Below are 20,610 nucleotides of genomic sequence, written 5' to 3'. Positions count from 1 at the left end.
CTTTCTCAGGACTGCGTACATAATCGAGTAGTACAGATGTGTTGTACATGATGTATGCCGTTTCAAAATTTTTACAAATCGGTGTGCTAGTTTGTAGACATTGCAGTCCATACTTGGCAAGTTTATATATCTCAAGACAATCCCGGCCTGTAAATCGCGCAGGGTAACTGCCTGTACTTAAATCAAAGTTGGTAACATGTTAATTTTCTTCCATTTTTTAGTTCTTTTATCTGAGTAAATAATTCTGACATGTGTGCATTAAATTTTGAAACATACCACAGTGGCGTTTGAGTAAGCATTCCTAGCACAGTTGCTAAAAAGGAACCACATGTTGTATTTGCCATAAAATATTAATTTAAGAGGTAAGAAATATTACTTGAGATAAAATAAACTGAAAACTTCAGAAAATTGGAATTAATCATTCAAATGTTGAAAAAATACATCGGCTAATTCATTCCCGTTGGAAAGTATCATCAGCTTTACCTTTTAGGTCTCATTCTTGCAGCAGAATCGTTTCTCAAGACGGAAAATGGAAAGCTGAAATGTCTAAATGACTAAGACTCACACTCAATCCTGTCTCGCTAAAATTTTATACTTTTGACACACGTTTGATCGAGGTTTCCGAGTTTCATTATTAAAAAGAAAAACCATCCTGCCTCTGTTTTGCTAATGGGACCCAAATCAATTGTAATTGATTCTGCAATTTAGCTTTAGTAATTTATTTAGTTATGATATCAGCATATATTTGCTCTGTTGAATGTTAAGTCTTGTAATGGAAGTCACATATAGATGAAATTTCGTGCCAGTATGCTTTGTACGCGAACTGTACTTTTCAGATTCTACAAGTTTTATTGTAGGCTGATTGTGTTCAAAAACTTTTTATCGTTAGAGTTTGGGGTAGATTAAACGCTTCTGTTAGTTTCTAATAGCCACAGACAGTAGCTTGCGAAAGCGCAGCATATTCAACATCTGCTAAGGATAAAGAGAGGTGTGGTGGTGGTGGTGGTGTATTTAACTATGGCAAAGCACACTACGGCTGTCTGCCTAAAGGGAGGGATGCCTTCGTGGAGGACTTTCTAAGGGAAACTGACTCGTATACACGTTACACAATGGGAAAATCACGAAAACACCCATGCAGCCAGCCCGTTCGCGGGATTCGAACCTCGGACCGAACTACCAGTGTTCAGCGACTTTAACGCTCGGCCGCTGGTGGGCCGAGGATAAAGAGAAACACGTCTGTTCTGTGGGAAGCCGCGAAAAATTATTGCTACTTAGTGAAACTACATTTGGTGATGTGGATTTTCTGGCTTGAATACCTTGTCCCGAATCGGTACGTGAGTAGATTAAAAAGATTTGGTTCTACTTCTGAGGAAATAGATTGAGAAAGATCATTTGTTGTGTTTAGATATCTAATGATTCATTTTAGAGCATTCCAATCATTTGGCAGGGACCTGGCATGACATTCCAATCTACTGCTAAATATGCAAGTTGAAACTGTAATATCTAGTTTTGTGATAAACGATATTATACAAAAGACTTCCAATAGCTCGGCGCAATTTATCATTTGAATATAGAATTTTTTTTTTTTTTCCATTGGTATATTAGTAGGTTTTGTTTCTTCAAGTTGATTTATTTTATTTTACTGAACTAAAAGTTAACTTCAATCTCCTTTTCGATTTATTTCCATGCCTGAGAAATACATATATTTACCAAGATGAGTTATTTGATAGCGTTTCTTTAAATCATTGATTACTTGAAAAATTAGTGCTTTGACTTTAGAACTTTATTAGAATATCAACGACATGCACAACTACATTATTTCTTTTATCACGATCCCCTTTTGTCAAAAAACATGCATCTGCTTTGCTTTGATTGAGCACAATATTCTTGAACGTATTTTCAGTATCTGCATTCCAACACCTAGCTGCGTGTTTGAGACCATAAATCGGTTTCTTTCATTTACCAACTTTATCTCAAGAGCTATCTATTCAGGAACTACGAATCCTTCTGGTTGTTCCATGTATACTTCTTCATGTAATCTGCCATGCACAAATGCTGTTTCAACATCTAGTTGATGCGTGTTGGCGCTGTTATACTCTGGCAATGCCATAAAAACTAATTTGTGATGTGTTTCACTACTTAAGAAAATGTTTCATTAGAATCATTTCTGTATATTTCAGTAAATCGTTTGGCAACTAAGCTTGGTTTGCATTTTATCTTCTTGCTAGTGTCATCATATTTGGTTTTAAATACCCATCTGTTGTTCACACGTTTTACCTGTAGTAAATTTCTTTAAGTTGGTAAATGCCATTCTCTTTTAGTGTTTATTTCTTCTTCTATCGCCTTGATCCAAGCTTCTTATTCTCGTTATGTAAGCTTAAAATTTCTTCAAAGCTTTCTGGGTCTCTTTATTTCGAGACAATGTTAATTTATAGTTTTCTGCTTTATGGTAAAACACCTTTAGTTGTTCTTCTACAAACCCTTTTTGCTACATTTCTTCTTTATGTTTAATTAATTCTTCAGATGCTTTTAAAGCTGCTGTCACATCATCTCCAAGAGATGTTTCTACATTACTTTCGCTATCGTTTTGCGAGCTATCGAAATGAATTAATTCTGAATTTTCAATATTGTTTCGTACATGTTTGTCGGACATAAGGAAATTTCAGAAAATTTAACAATTCGGCTTAATATTGTTTTCCTTCCACCTGTGTAAATCCTGTAGCCTTTGCTTCTTAAATCGTATTTTAGGAATAATCCTTCTTGCTCCTTTTTATCAAATTTCCGCCGCTTTTGTTTGTTTACACACACACACACACACACACACACACACACACACACACACACACACACACACACGCGCGCGCGCACCAAAAAAAAAAAAAAAAAAAAAAAAAGTGTGCTTTACAGCCTTGTGAATGATATAAATTTGGTTTCATACCGTTCCATAATTCATACGCTGTTTTATCCGTAGCTTAGATTAGTAACCTATTTCGAAGATATGCGGCAGTAGCTGCTGCTTCAGCTCGGAAACCTATTGCTAGTTTTGATTATATCAGCATTGCCTCTGTCATTTCTGTTAAAAAGCGGTTTTCCTTTCCTCTACGTCATTTTGTACTGAATGATGAAGAACCGAAGTTTGATGAGAAATACCAAGTTTCTTTAAGTATTTTCATTACAATATTCTGTACCGTTTTCAGATCTGAGAAATTTTATTTTCTTTCTTATTTTGTTTGTTGTCGATGAAACATACTCTTTAAGTTTATTTAGTACTTCATCCTTTGAAGTAAATAAATTTGAATATAATAGTCATCAATAAAAGTTGCGAAGTATCTTTTCCCTCCAAAGTTGTCAACTTCCATAGCTCCACGTTTGTGTGCTCTAAATCCTGTGGATTCTTACAAAGTTTTTATGTTAGTTTTATTTCTTTGCCAGTCGAACATTCAACACGTGCATTTGCTAACTTTTATACCATTTGCCAGATCATCTTACTCAAATGCTTAATCGCATCTAGATTTCTGTGGAATAACCTTTGATGCCATTTTACTATGCAATAGAATAAGACAGAGTTTCCCAAAGTGTGGGTCGCGACCCGGCACCGGGTCGCAGAAAAATTCAGCTGGGTCGTGGCAAAAATTGTAAAAACACAAAACAATATACTACATTTTGCTCTAAATTTAATATTTTTCGAAACTTTTTAAGTAATGCAGGTGGCAACCCATTACCACCGTTTCCTACCGGACCGTTTAAATTCGGATGCTCTGATTGGCTGATTTCGATTCGTCATTCAGTGCCTCCTCTGGTACATGCGCCGTAAATTCACGTGTATCAAAACAATGTTATGTTTGAGTTTTTGTTACTTATTTTATTTGACAATAGTTATTATTAATAGCAACTTCATATTGGTAAGTAATAAAAATACTTTTTCTTATAAATCATTAATAAACAAATTATTTTTATTAAAGCTTTCAACCTTTTTTAAAATGGATAAATGGTTAATCGAGAAAACCACAGATTTAAATGATGATGATTAACCAAGCACGAGCAAAGCTGAATATCATGATTGTGAAGAAACTGTGCCTGAAGCACCTAAAGCAGATATACAGCGCCAAAATAACAAGCGTAAAGCTATTTGGACTCTTAACTATTGTGACAAATATTTACGCTTTGGGTTCATTGCCGGCGGCAGTCAAAATAATTTGCTGCTATGTGTTATTTGCAATGAGCAACTTTCAAATGAAAGTATGAAACCGAAAGTTGAAACGGCATTTAAACACACTCCATTCTGAGTTTTCTGATAAGCCAATTAACTTTTTTACTGATAAGAAAAATGAATTGATTGCTGCTAAAAAAATGAAAAATGCACTCTTACTTCACAAGTCAAATAAAAACCTCACTTTGACATCTTTTTGAAATTTCCAAATTAATAGCTGAAACTGGGTATCCTCATAGTGCTGGAGAAAAATTAATACTTCCTCTTTGAAAATTATCGCAAATAATTTATGCGGAATAAAGGAAAAATATTTATTTTCGGCGATACCATTATCAAATAATACAGTTAAACGGAGAATTGATGATTGCGCGAAACATTTAGAAGAACTAGTTGCTCAAGTAAAAAAGAGCAAGTTTTTTTCACTTGCAAATAGATAAAAGCACAGATATCGAGGATAATGCAAATCTAATGTGTTTTATCAGATATATTGACGAAGACACCATACAAGAAAATTTTTTGTTTTGTAAAAGGCTACCGACAAGAACGACCTCAGATGAAATTTTTAAGGCTACCGATGATTTTGTCACTAGTCACGGTAATGATTGGATGAAGTGTGTTGCGCTAAGCAGCGACGGAGCACGTGCAATGGCAGGCTGTCATAAAGGTTTGTTTAAACAAATTCAAGAATTAGCAATTAATTGTGTATGGATGAACTGTAGTATCCATAAACAAGCGTTGCCTGTAAAACGAATGCCTTTAAATTTAAACATGTCTTTGGAATAATGTGTCAAGTTTGTAAACTACATAAAGTCTCGTCCATTAAATAGCAGACTTTTTATTGAATTATGCAAGGAAATGGGGAGTAATCATAAACACCTCCTTTTGTATTGTAATTCGCGATGGCTTTCAAAAGGAAACGTTTTAAAACGTCTGTTTGAGCTAAAAGACGAAGCCTTGGTATTTCTGAATGAACACCCACCATCTAAAAAAGATGCTCTTTTTCCATTTAAGGATAGATTCCACGATTTCGAGTGGTTAATAAAATAGCTTATTTGTGCGACATATTTGCTACATTTAATGAATTGAAATTTAAGTTTGAAAGGCTTTGGTTTAAATATTTTCAAAGTATGGGAAAAAGTTGCTGCAATAATTAAAAACATGACTCTGTGGAAACAACGACTTTCAAAAGAAAATTTTAAATCTTTTGAAACAATACATAAATTTATTGAAACCCATTCAAACTACGTTGAAGAAGATTTACATCTTGAAACACTATCAGTTTCAATTCAAGAACATCTTTCGGAGCTAATAAATAGTTTGAAAGACTACTTTCCGGATATTCCTTCAAATAATATGTGGATTAAAGATCATTTTTCTGTCGATATTGAAAAGGAAGAAATGCTTAATCTTAGTGAACAAGAAGTTGATAATTTAATTGAAATCTCATGCGACACCGATCTTAAAAAAGTGTTTGAAACTGTACCACTAATTAATTTTTAGTTGCGCTGTCAAAAGGAATATACAAGCGTAAGCGAAAAAGGCAATACAATTTTTAATGCCTTTTGTCACCACTTATACGTGTGAAACTGCGTTCTCAGCCTTGGTGTACTTAAAAATAAGTATCGAAACATATTGGATGTGCGAATCTAATTTGAGAATAAAATTAACACTATTAAGTCCTAATTTGAAATTACTATGTAGTGAAAAACAACATCATCCTTCGCATTAAGGTCGAAATATGTAAAACAAAATTTACTTTATTTACTTTAAGTTTTAAATGAAGATAATGGATTGTTTTTAATTACTTATGTTTTTGTTATATAATTATTTTGCAGTTTTTGTGTATGAAATAAACAAACAAATAACTTGAATTTTGATTTTTATTAAAAAATAAAATTTGTTTTGTAAATAAATGTTGTTTTTATAAGGTGGGTCGCGAAAAAATTTAAAATCTCGTATCGGGCTGCTGTCAAAAAAGTTTGGGAAACGCTGGAATACGATATTGCGTTACCAAAATATGTTTTCTCGTCGATAGAGCTTGCCATCAACCTATATAAACCTGGTTGAGTGTTACCTTGAGCTTTAAGTACATTATATTCCTTTTTATAGTACACTTATTCCTATCAAATGTAACAATACAATCTTTGTTCGTACAACTATTGAACAGAAAATAAGTTACGGTCTAAATCTGGTACATACAATATGTTTTCTGATTTTATTTGGATAATTTGAGCATTTAAATTTTTAATTTATAATAGCCTTCACCAACAACAAGAGAAATTAATTTATCTCCAATTGCTGCATCATTCGTCGTATGAGTCGAAGGCCCACCAGCAGCCGAGCGGTAAAATCGCTGAGCTCTGGTAGTTCGGTTTGAGGTTCGAATCCCTTAAACGGGCTGGCTGCAAGGACGTTTTCGTGGTTTTCCCAATGTGTAACGTGTATACGAGCCAGTTTTCCTTAGAAAGTCCTCCACGAAGGCATCCCTTCCCTTAGGCAAATAGCTCTCGAATGTTTTGCCATAAATAAATAAAACCAAACCTGAGTTCAAGCTCCGGCGTAGATCACCCATTCTTGCGTTTTTGATTTATGTTCGTGGTCTACTGTTAGAAACTGATTAAACTGAACTTTCGAATTCCCAATTTCGAGATTTTTTTTAAGCTATTTATTTTTTTAACTTTATCTAATTTTTATGTTTGCTATTTGACATGAATTACTTTTATGATTTTGAGAATATTTTTACTCTTCACTTTTGTTTACGTGTTTTCGGGGAAAACCTAGCGTTGCGTTTTAAGTGAAAGCACTTTTTACGTGGTATTTTATATTACAATGAGTACAATATCGCATAACACTGAACTTTGATTTATCTTCCCTTTTATTTTTTACAGCAGTTGATTCATACTATCAAACTTGCTTATTTTCAGCACGTCTATAGTATTCGTGTATTAATTTATTTTAATATATTCTAATGACAGTTCAGCTCTGATTTATATTTTATTGTAGTTATTAACGAGTTTAATGAATTTGGCGAAGAACATAGTAAAATTACTATCAAGTTAATTTCTTTTATTTTTTTCACCTATACTAGGCAGTTTTCCAGAAAATTCTAATACTGCCTCATTGTGTTTCTCCGTTTTAGAATAATATGCATCATATGTAATAGAATATAATTTTTGAAGAAGCAGCAGTTTGTTAAATTTACGCATTCATGAACCGATTTTAACTTTTGCCACACTTCTTTGGCAGATTTACTCTCTAAAACGTAGATAAGTTGTGAATCTGAAATATTTGGGCGTATTAAAACTTAAGCTTTTCAGTCACTTTTTTGCCAAATGTCGCAATCAGTTTCAGATATTTCTTCAAATACAACAGTATCTAACCCTTTTTTTTATTAGAAGTTGTTCTGTTTTAAATTTCCAAACTGAATAATTTTCATTTGTTAACTTTTCAGTGTAAATTGATTCTTCTAGAATAGACATTTTTATTCGTTACGATTACTTTTAAACTTTATAACCAATATTTTCAGCAAGAAGGAAAGTTTTAAACTTTATGTCCCTGGAATCTTGCAGCAATGTACTTTTAGAATTTCAAATTGGTGATGTTCATTTTTATCCGTGGATTTTGAGTCGAAATGGAAAATAGTGGAGTTTTAGCCGAAAATTCTGCCCCGGAACACGTGCAAGTAACCCGACACCTATCAGCTGTGGGTTGACATTTGGCGATAACTTGCTACACTTGGCTTCTGTAGAGCAGTCGAACGGTGAAATACAATTTATATTACTTTAACCATGTGTAAAATTAATTATAATTTAAAATAAAAGAGGAAGATAAGAAGTAAGTTTTGCTGTATTCTTTCAAGCATGAAATTACCCGATAATGGTGAAATAAAATTCACATAGATTTGAAACTGATTAACAATAAAATGTAATTCAAACTTAAATTGAAAACAAAAATCTTTCATACAGATTCACTTAAAACTGAGATACAGCAATAACCATGCTTAACCTGGCTAATCGGTCCACCATTTATTTACCCAGACTATTTAAAATAGGACTAACTGAAAAACTAAATACCTACAGAAAAGGATGATAGGTTCCAAAAAAATCTCCCCCCTCCTGTTTTTCAATAAATAAAACGCAATTTATAAATTCAAATTTCTTTATCATGAATAATTTTTAAAATTGCATATTTATCTTAATTTCATTGCCTAAAAATTTCAGTATCAAGGTTTTTTTTTTTTGCCTTTTCACTCTAGGTTATTTCTCTGTAGCAACTAACTGTATCGTTTATGGTTCAACTTTAAAATGCATCCCTATTACATGCTCTGACAAAGTTTCAATCATTCCAGAAAATTTTTATAGCCGTTTGACTTTAATAATGATGTATTTAATTATGGCAAAGCACACTAGGGCTATCTGCCTAGGGGGAGGGATGCCTTCGTGGAGGACTTTCTAGGGGAAACTGGCTCGTATACACGTTACACATGGGGAAAACCACGAAAACACCCATGCAGCCAGCCCGTTCGCGGGATTCGAACGTCGGACCGAACTACCAGTGTTCTGCGACTTTACCGCTCGACCGCTGGTTAGCCCCTTTAATAATCATGATAATCATAGTTATTCAACGGTTGCCCAGCGACAGCTGTTGGAGTTCAAGAACGAGGCCTTAGCATAGGTATACGCATAAAGCAACGGGGAACCCCCAGAAAAAAACTGAAATATGCATTCTATCGCCTAGCTTTGAAATCTTACTAAAAGAGTCTTGATTATATAGAGAAAGAAAAATGGATCACTTGTGCGTTAAAATTTATTTTGGGTACTATTTTCTTAGAATTTATGTACACCTGAAATAAAAGTGCTGAAAATAATTTCAATATAAATGAAATCAGTTCATTCTTTCCAAACAACAATCAAGTCGTAAGTATTTATTTATTTTTTGTTACCAAACCAGAAAACAAAAACTTTTCACACTTCAGGTTAATACGTATACGTACGACGATTTAATGTAATATAACAACTTTTTCTCAATATCAATAAAAAATTAACTTGGCAATAACATGCTGCGTCAATTATTCTAAAATGAAACAAAAAAGTTGCCAACAGCAGTTATTTATTTAAAATGCTGACATTAACGAAACTTTTTCGACAGACAATGACGTCACATTCAATCGTGTGTTTTCTTCAACGTCAGAATATGAGCTTATATAATAAAAATATGTTTAATGTTTAGCAATGCTACTTTTATTTCGTATTTTGTAAAACTCACAAAATTTTTACTAAGAAACTACGATCTGAAAGCGAGCAGTGGCGACACATTTCGAAATAAAGCATTTTGATCTTCAGTGACTCCCGAGACTGTTGCCACTCAGAAAAACGAGTGTTTTGAGAGTTTTGAATTAATATCTCTGCTGAATAAAATCGTACGAAGTTGAGAATGATCGAAATGGCTTCCCACGAATTTTTGGAATCCGGGGGGGTACCTCTCTCGAAACTCAACTCCCCGCCGTTCCAGAAATGATGCCATAAACAAACACCCTCGCACATATTTTAATTGTATAGATAACCTTTATGAATATAAATTTCAGGGTATTAATAGTTCAGTAATAAGAAATAACAAGATATGTATCCAATAATATGAAAATCTTGCTCAACAGTGTTTTTTTCCCATCTCTTTTTATGAATAAAAACGAGTTTATGAATAAAACTTTTTATGAATAAAAATGAGATATGAACATTTCCTATTTTGTTTAATACTTAAAATACGTATAGTTATAGATATATTACACCTAAACTATTAATACATTTCATCTTGATAAATTATATATTGAAAATAGAAATTTTAATTAGAAAATGAAATATTGAAAGCTTTATAACGATTTCTATTTATGGCTTGGCATTGTAGAATTTCTGATTTGAAATCCAAATCTGTATCAAATAATCTGGAAAACGATTCTTCATAAATCTGCCAAATTCTTCGCAATATGTTTGTATGATATTCATTTTTATATTTTTCTATTTCTGGTAGTGCAATGTCTGGAATTACATGAACAATCTTACCTGTTTTTAGACGATGTTTTTCTTCTATTATTTTCATGATGTTATTCAATAAGATATATTGTTAGGGTATATTCCCAACGTATATGTCTTTTATGCCGCTTCGATAGTTAATGTGTATTCTAAAAATAATTCCTCCAAAGTCCAGAAACGAAATTTTTTGTCTTTCGTTTATTACTTTGACATTATTTAACGCGTTGTATGCATTTTGAAATTACTATGCGCACAATAATGTTATAAAAAATTACGTTATTGAAACATGAAAACAAGAGTCGTAGGGCGAAGATATTTTCGTTAAATTTTAATTATATTCTTTATAAATAAAATTACTGCTTATTACGAAGCGAGCCGCATGCGGCTTTCCAGTTTGCTGGAGCAAGTTTTTATTAATTACAAAATTTCCTACCATACCACAACAAATTATGATAAAAACTTATCAATGCTGTGCATTTTCAGTTTGTTTAACAGCTTCTGGCAAAGCCCTATTTGCTTACATTAAGGATGCCGTAGTGGGAGACCTTTTAAAGGAAGCTGGCTTCCATTCATGTTACACATGGACAAAATTCCTATGCAACCAGCTAATTCGAGAGCTACGCATTTTCTGAAATGATGAAAATTTTAATAAACTGAAATGCAGTTTTTGAAACATTGCTGTTGCAAAATGTCCAAAAAGATAAATCGATCTTATCCCTTAGAAACATATTTCTATTAACTTTACTACTCAGTCTTTTGAGTGGCTTTCTCATTTGACTGGAATGCTTTGCATAATTAATTAAACGATTTTTTCCCATATATAATTTCTTTTTCCGTAGATAAATTACTTCGAATCAATCTTCCAAAGTTTAGTTTTAGAAATCTTCTTTTTTAACTTTTTTCAGTGTCAAATCTTTAACTATTCATTAACGCTGACTACAATATCTGTCTCTAGCGTTGAAATATCAAATATGAGATTGAGCTAAAAGGTCAGAATGCAGCCATTTGTCATAGTTAAGCTTATTGATTTATTTCCTTTTTAAATAACAATTAGAAACCATAACACATATCAGTGAAACGATTTTCATATTTTCTGCTATGAAATTTAATTAAATTAAATAACCATAAATTAAAATGAAAGGGCCGTCTTCCAAGGATAAAATATGAAAGCTTTACCGTAGACTTACCGTTTTTTTAAATAGTATGTCGAAGACAGAAATATTAATCTAGCTGAATAAACTAATTACTTTTAATACTTATTAAGGAAAGGAGTTATTTATAAATCCCCGCATTTTAGTTTTCCTTAACTTAATTTGTCTGGATTTTTTTTTTTTAAATCAGAATTACAAAGAAGAACAGTTTTAGACTTTCCAATTCAACTTTATTTCAGTACTTTGTTCTGAAACACGATCAAATCAGAATAAATTGTATTGTATGCTGAGTAATTTCGTTTAAAATATGATCGAACGGTAAGGAAAAAAGTTAAGTAGTCTACTGTATGGAAGTTAGTGCTATTAATTACTATGTTAACTTGGCAAACGGTCGCCAAATTTGAGCCAGTTAAAGACTTCGGACTAAGAAAAAGTTAACGCCGGAATAATGCGGGCAAAGTTGCGAGGTCTTGGCTTAAGTGGAGAAGCGATTATTTACTCGCAACCTACTTCGTTTCCCTCTTCTGTGTGGGGGAAAAGAAATTTCGGCTCAAAAGTTCACTATTATTATTTTCCTTCGCGGATAAAATTCCACCGACTTAAAAGGAAACCAAACTCTTTTAGAATTTTAATTTTATAGGAGCATTTTCAAAAATCAAATTTCTCAGACTTATAAACTAATTTCAGTCTCATAATCACTAATATGTGTACAGTACATTTTTAAACACACAACTAAGGCGTTCGAGAAAGTAAACTTCTAGCACAGCTGGAAAAAATAATCACAAGTTATAATATTCTGAAATCTTTATTTAAGAAATAAGAAATATTACTCATCTTGAGCAGAAGCGCCCACCAGCGGCCGAGCGGTAAAGTCGCTGAACACTGGTAGTTCGGTCCGAGGTTCGAATCCCGCGAACGGGCTGGCTGCATGGGCGTTTTCGTGGTTTTCCCCATGTGTAACGTGTATACGAGCCGGTTTCCCTTGGAAAGTCCTCCACGAAGGCATCCCTCCTCTTAGGCAGATAGCCCTCGAGGCTTTGCCATAATCACACACACACACACACACATCTTGAGCAGAACAAGATAAATTAAATTTCAGAAATATTTTAAATTAGATTTGTTATTGAGATGTCGAAAATGCAAGAGTATGAATACAAGTGTATCAGTTGGGAAAACGCGAACGTCACTTCAAAACCGTTAATGCAGGGATTGGAAAGGATTTTCTACTGAATTCTGTTCTAAGGAAAGAAACGATAAGGCAGCTAAAATCTAAACATAATGTTCAACCATCAACTTTTTTAAAACCATTAAACAAGAATAAAGCAGCAACTGAGGCGTTATTCCGAGTTTCAGATATTATTGCACAGAATAAGAAACCATACAAAGACTATGAAATAATCAAAACTGCATTTTTAGAAGTTACAGATGCATTGTTTGATAGTTTCAAAAATAAAACTGTGATAAAGTCTGCTATTAAATCTGTGCAGTTTTCTGCAAATAAGTAATGAGAAGGTTTGAGATTATGAGTTATGGCGTTACCTCACAAGTTAAAACTGACTTTGATCGTTGCAGCTATTTCTTCCTGCATTTGACGAATCGACTGTTATAATTGATACAGCTCTGTTGGCCGTTTTTGCAAGAATGTTTTTTGATAATTTCGAAATAGAGAGGAGCTGCCAAAGATTATACCTTTAACAGGACATATTTTTAGCAGTTAAAGATCAACTTTGATAATATCCCTATAAATAAGCTGGTGTGCTTAGCAACTGATGGAGCTCCTGTGATGGTAGGTAGAGAGAAGGGATTCATAAGCTTATGTCGTAAAGACAACAGCTTTCCGAAATTTCTGTCTGAGCATATAGTACACTAAAAGTCATTGTGTGAAAAGTTTTTAAGTATGCACATGCTAGTATGCTGATCTAGTGCTTCGTACGTAAGTTCGTTGGTTGAGTAGAGGCAGAGTTTTGCAACGTTTTTCAAGGGTTGCTCCCTGCCTTAGTAGAATTTTTAGAAAGAACGAGACGAATTCTTCCGTGAACCGGTTTGGATGCAGGATTTTTCTTTTCTCGCAAGCATAAGTTAAATATCCTTAATTTGAAACTTCAAGGTGAAGATAAAGATATCGGCGGAACAATTTCAGATGTTGCTTCATTTTCAAGAAAGCTGGAACTGTGTGTGTGTGGGGGGGGGAAGTATCATCCAAGGTGAATACAAACACTTTGCCTGTTTGAAACAAACCCTTGACAAGCAAGGGTCTTCAACGCCTCCTTACAGCAGAAAACAATACGCTGAACTTATTACAGATTTGAGAAGTGAATTCAACAGACGCTTCCAAGATTTCAAAAGGATTTTAGCTGTTGCACAGTTTGGAAAATCGCCTTTTATAAAGACTGATGCTGAAGAGTTTTGTACTTGTGTCATGTTGCATTTTGACTTTCAAGAAGACAATGCTGCAGTGGAGTTGGAACTGTTTGATTTTCAAAATGATTTATCTTTAAAATCGCCTTCTTCAAGTTCTGAAAATATTTGGCCTCTTGTACTTTAAGAAAAATACCCAAATTTGGTCCAGGTTTGTCTCAAAGTGAAAGTAATGTTCAGCTCTACATATCTATGTGAGATTTTTTTTCCATTATGAAATTTATTAAAAGTAAGTACAGAAACACAATCGCTGATGAACACGTGGACAGCTATATTCGAATGGCAGCCGCTACCTGCTCTACCAACATCAAATATCGTATTGATGACAAAGGAGTTCAATTTTTCTCATTAATGAAAAAATCTGTTATTACATTTGTTATTTATTACAAATTACACTTTGATTTCTTTCTTATTTACAACTCAATTTCATTTTCTTTTTGTTATATAATTAAAATTGGATTTAATTTGAATTAAAATTGATTATATATTTACTAGAAATGTAAGTTTATAGGCAATAAACAAATGTAAGATTTCTTTAAAAAAAGGTGATAGTTCTTTTGGTTGGTAGCTCACTGTAGGATTTAAAAACGGTACGGTAGCTCAGAAGCCTCATAAGTTTGGCGACCACTGGTCTAAAACAAAACCTTTTGTAGTTGTTTCGCGGTTTCTTGGAGCCGAAAATGACGGAAAATTGTCATCGGATGCAGATGTTGCTCCTTGCTGCCCTTGAGTAGGCTGTATGTCAATGATTTGCTACTTAAAAAGTGGTTCCAAACTCTATATGACGCACTTTGAAGGATATTTAGCTCTTGAGCAACCTTCATTTGCGTTTGCTTCTCGCTTCGAATTTACCAACTAAACTTCATCTTTGCTCTTCACTTAAAACCTCTTCGTTTTCAGCGTATCATATATGATACGACTCAGTTTTTCTCTAGGGCTTACTGTATCAAATGTGATATAGAAGCGAAGTGTCCGTTGGTGGCTCTTTACCAAAATAAATCTTATACTTCTGGGCAGCCATGAAAATAGCAAGAGTCTCACGATCCTTGCTTGATATGTGGCGGTATATCGCATTTCACAGTTACTCGGTGTTGTATTAAAATACGCAATGGTTTGGTTTCTTGCCTAATTACTATCTTAACGGAAAGTCAGATGCAGCTGTGGCAACTTTTGACCTTCCCTCTGGCTTTGGAAATTTTAAGATAGGAGCGGGAATAGTGCGGCTTATGAATTTTTTATTGCCACATTCATCTTCCTTGACCATAGGAACCTAGAAAATTTTTCCTTGGAGAGCTAACAGCAACTGCGCAATAAATGCGAAATTTTTATTGAATACTTTGTAATAGGAAAGTGTTCCTAAAGAAGTCACTGTTTTGAGTGACTGACAATTTTAATGGATACAATTTCATTTATTTCAATATTTTTGTCGGATAACTTGTATCCTAAATACTGGAACTCTTTCGTCTTTAATTTTCATTTTGAAGCATTCACCTTTAAGCCCCCTTCTTGTAAGAACTTAAAAACGTTTTTTGAAATCAGGCATGGCCAGCAAATCGATGGCAAAGCGATTTGTGGTAGATCTTAGCCGACAAGAGATGATTTCAGTCGCCAGCACAATTAATCGTGACTCATAGAAATATATGGTTGTGGCTCATTCAGTATCATAGCTGATGTTGACAATTTGCTTTCATCGCCAGTCGAAACAATGAGAGAGCTGTGTCCTATATCACATGTCATTTGTTCGTTATGAAATACGTCATCTAACGGGCTCCTTGGCGTACCAGCGCCTTCTTTTAATCATTGGTGTAGCAATCCATAAGTTGGCGTTCCTGTGTTCATTGTTTAGTATCTACCATAATGGTAAAACTGTATTAGCGTTTCTAGAAAAAGTATTAATTTCTCTTAGCATTTCTGCTGAGCAAAATTTAAGTACTTTCTCTCTATGATTAAAATAAAATTTGTCTGCTTGTATACTTTTTTTTATTTTAGTAGCATTAAAACGAGCAGTAAACAAACGAACAAACAGAAACGAAGACATCATTTTCATAAAGAATTTGACCTCGACTGCTCTTTTACAATGATGAATGGTAAGTGTTGCTGCTTAATATGCAGTGCTTCCGTAGTCGTTAAGAGTAATCTGGAGAGGCATTTTTTACCTTTACAGAACAAACGCTACAATATCCAGAAAATAGTGATTTGAGAAAAAATAAAATTAGATATCTTACGGGTCAATTAAAAGCTCAAGAGTTTATATTTAAAAAGCCCATGCTGAAGCCACATGCAGTGATTACTGCATCGTTCAAGCTAAGCCATAGTTTAGTAAAAAAAAAAAAAATGTAAACCAGTTTCTATGGGAAATTAAAAAAAGAAATTTTCTTGGAAATACGTATAAGATTCATACTTTAAAGATTTTGCAAACGAGCTTGAAATTGTTGCTATAACTGAATAATTGAAGATTTACAACTGTCTCGAATCACTGTTATGTGGCAGATTAAAAAAATGAACAAAAATATGAGAGAACAGTATTATAACGATATTAATCGATGTTCTTGTTTTCTCTTCAGTTTGATTTATCCATAGATTTAATTGCCACAGCACAAACGTTTATCTTTATTCGTATGGTTTTCAAAGATTATACAGTCTATAAAATAAAATGACGCATCAAGAAGAGTTATCCGAATGAAACGAAATTGCGTGTGCCTGTACATTACGATAGAATATACAAATGATTAATTTTTGGCGTCTGGTGACTGACTAGTAGGAGCTGCTGGGCATTGCAACGAAGCATCCGGATGATATCTTCTATAACATGTTTCACCACAATTTGATACAGGCACTACACGGATTGACACCACACTTCCGTATCAAGTGAGAGGCGGGCAGTCACATCAAAAGCATCCCTAGAGAGAACGCGTTGCATTATCACTTTCCGCAACGTCCTTGGATCCCCAATCGACGAGGAGAGCACTGCTAAAATTGAACTCTCTCTTTGCGCTCAACATTAGACGGGCTTCCCAGAGTGACCGCTAGAGATGGGAAAACCGCTCCTTTAAGGGATCAGATCGGAACCGTTCACTCACTAAAGTGAATCAGTTCTTTTTAACGATTTACAGCTCACTAACAATAACTTTGATGAATGCGCTCGGAACAGGCGTGGATCAAGAGCGGTGTGCAAAGCTGGGGGAAAAGCAGAAAGAATTGAACAAGGAGTGGGATCACTGGAATCAACTCAACCAAATGGCTCACTTCCTGGACTGATTTCTTTGAACAGGGATCTCTACTGTACGTTTGAGATTCCCTAAAAAAACCTTTCTACATAGAACAACAATAAAATTCTGGAATAAAAAAATGCTAAAAGTTAAAAAATAATAAAAATTAAATTCATCTTTGTTGAAAATTACATTATTTTATTAATGTTCTGTTGCTATTACAAAGCACAGAGTAAAAATAAATTTTTAGATTGGAGGCAGATGGATGCAGATGACAGTATCTGGATGCAAAAGAACAGGAAATTGTCCGCTGAGAATATCGGCATTTCCCCCTTTTTTTTTTCTTCTAATTTAACAAAATGATACCAGGTTCATCTGTTCGGTAGGGTCCACATTTTGTTCTGCAACCTTGAAAAAATACGTTAGATGGTAAAATTTGTGTTTATAAATATATAGTAATTCTAAAGAGAATTAAAGAGAAATTCACAGCTGTTGATTACTAGAAGTTAGTAAAATAAGTAAATAAATAAAAATATAGTTTATTATTGTACATAAATATTACAGTAATGTCGTTTAGAAAAGGTAATACCCAATATACGTAGCTATATTACGACACAGTATTCAAAGAATTGAAACGAAACTCAAAGGTATAGCTCCGAGGAAGCGAAAAGAACAAATAATCAAGACTCCGCAGGAGCTAGATCTGTGGCTAGAGCTGGAGCGATGAAAAGAGCGAATAATGAAGACACTGTAGGAGCGTTCAAATGGTAATTCCAATTAGCATCACTGAGCAAGACACCGTAGAAATCGGATCCGTAGCTAGAGTAGGAACGATTAAAGAGCGAATAATCACGACTCCGAAGGACCCAGATCTGCGACTAGCGCCGAAGCGCTGACAGCTGGGAATCCGAGGAACTAGTTCCTATAACCTACGTACTTTACAGATCCTCGCACTGCCAGATGGGGGAAAACATCCATCCATTTGCAAACAGGGGTGATCAGTTTCGCTGAGATGCGTCGGTTCATTTAATGTTTTGTTTTTTAAATACTAAATGGAACGGAAGTAAACCAAAAGCACACATATATATATACATAAAAAATAGGTCAGAGACCGTTTCTGGTAAACAATAAAGGAAAGAATGCTAGTGTTTACATTAAGAGGAATCAAACTTTTTGGCACGCTTCCCAACAACAGCTCTTGGTGAACTGTTAAGGAACTGCCGTTCCGTTTTCGCCGGAGCGCTGTAACGTGAATCGGTTCCGGAGCGGATCATCCATCTCTGGTGACTACTGGCAGGGACACAGAGGTTATGAAGGATAAGGAAGGGAATTCGAAAACCTTTATCTGGATCGCGCTACTCACTCGGACGGCTTGCTCCACTATCCGCCGGGGCACCAGAGGCTGCCCTTTTGAGCAGTAGAAACTGGGTTCGCATTTGATGCCTCCTGAGTTACGAATATCAGAGTGTAATACTAAGCCAATATTTGCAACTTAAGGGGATATCCGGAGGTTATATAAAAGAGGACATTCCAATGCTAAACCCTAACTCATGTGAATGTTGTTCCGTCGACACACGGGGGACTGTACCAGTGCCTCGCAGACGGATTCGCGGAAATTACGAACATATATCACCATTTGACAGAGGACGTGCAGTTGGACTAAAAGAAGCTGAGTAGTCAAATCGCAGGATCATTAGACATTTGGGTCGGAACGGCACTGCGCTTACACGATATCGGCAGGAATGGATGAACCATTAGTATACAGAGCGCTAAGAAGGTAGCGCTCGACCGAGAGCGATGACAGGTCACGAGGAACAGAGCCCGATCGTTCGATTGGGGCTCACAGCCTCCGATACGTACTTACCAGCAACCTGATGTGTAATCGGGACACCAGTGACTGCAGTGTCCATAGCCAGATGACTCAGTGAACGAGAGCTGAGGTCACGGAGGCCATTGCGCCGACTGCCCCTCACAGTTTTCCACCGGGCACGCGTGTTTGCTTTGGTACCGGACGAAGTCGACCTAGGAACTGACAGACTGCTGTAGAATTGTTTTCAATGGTGAGTTCTACTTCGAATTGAGCCTCGATGACCAGCAAAGACGTGTCCGGATATATCCAGATTAGCGATGGTTACTTACCTGACTGTCATCCACCACGCAGCCTGGCAACCAGTAATAATATGGGGTGCCATTTGATTTGTTGATGTGATGCTTTTGGGTGTCATCCGTGGCACTCTTACAGCAAGACGATACGTTGACGATATTTTACGCCCTGTAGTGTTGCTCTTCTTTCGTGGACCCGAGGCTTTCTATTCAACAAGATAATCCTCGGCCACACACTTCACGCCTTTCTTCTGCTTGTCTTCATGTTTAATAATAATATGGAAATTTGTGTAGGTTATGTAATGCTGTATATTTTATGTTGTAATACGTTATGTCATGATGTTCAGTTGTCAAGCTATGTCTATGTGCTACGCTATGCCATGTGTGTCGCTATGCTATGCAAAGTTATGTATATGCTGTGCTATGTTATATCGCTATGCTATGTTCAATCGCTTTTGTCTACGCTATGCTATGCTCACCTGCTCTACAGGTCATGTTATGCTGTTTATTTATTTATTGTTTTGTTTGTTATAAAAACGTTTTGTCAATATATATGCCCCATGATATGTTCATATGCAGGCCTATGGTCTGTATGCCGCGTAGGTTATATGACGCTGTGTACTTTATGTTGTAAATCTGTGACATCAATACGTTATGTCACAATACTATGTCCACCTTTCGAGTAGTTAAGTTACGTTGTGTATTTTATTCTATAAATTTGTAATCCTTATGCTATGCTATGTCATATCATGTTGCAATGCTGTGCCATGTAACGTCTACGTTACGCTATGATATGTCACCATGCAATGTTCACTTGTCGTATAGGTCATGCCACACTGCGAATTGTGTGTTGTAAATATGTAACCTTAATATGTTATGTCGCTCTGCTATGTCCATATGCGATGCTATGCTATGTTGCAATACTATGCTATGTCTTATCTATGCTTAACTATGTTATGGCGCTATAGTATGCTCACCTGTCGTGCAAATTACATTACGTTGTGTATTTAATGTTGTAAATATGTTATGTCGCTATGCAAGGACTATATTCTATACTGTGTCACGTCGAAATGCTATACCATGTCATGTCTATGCTGAGGTATGTTATGTCGCCATGCAATGTCCACCTGTCGTGTAGGTAATGCTATGCTAGGTATTTTATGTTGTAAACATGTTATGCTCTAGATAGAGCGGATCCCGGACTATACCCGATTAGTCTTTGAAAGCCGTCCGGGTGTCCGGCCCTGCTGTCACCTGTCACCTGCTTGTCTTCATACTTCTCCAATACTTACCTGGCCGGCGTGATCGCCAGCTCTCTTTATATTTGATTAATGCAATTATTTTAATATAATCGCTGAACATTTCTCTTTTCATCACAGAATCTTGTTGAGATTAGATCATGTTTTCCTTTTTTTAAGCATTTTTTTTGTGTGTGTGTGTTTTTACGAATAAGCCTTATTAAATTTATTCGTAATTCGCTCTGATTTTTAAAG

At 35.0% G+C, this 20,610-nt stretch overlaps 1 protein-coding gene across 4 annotated transcripts in view; it reads left to right on the top strand.

The window, feature by feature from the left end:
* Idua (alpha-L-iduronidase) overlaps positions 1-20,610 on the top strand; it is a 140,960-nt gene that overhangs the window by 54,549 nt on the left and 65,801 nt on the right. The window lies entirely within an intron of this gene.

Source organism: Stegodyphus dumicola, chromosome X1 (assembly GCF_044657685.1).
Source record: "Stegodyphus dumicola isolate Sdum_Otavi_A_Nest chromosome X1, ASM4465768v1".
Lineage (NCBI taxonomy): Eukaryota > Metazoa > Arthropoda > Arachnida > Araneae > Eresidae > Stegodyphus > Stegodyphus dumicola.
This window is presented reverse-complemented; position numbering and strand designations above follow the sequence as displayed.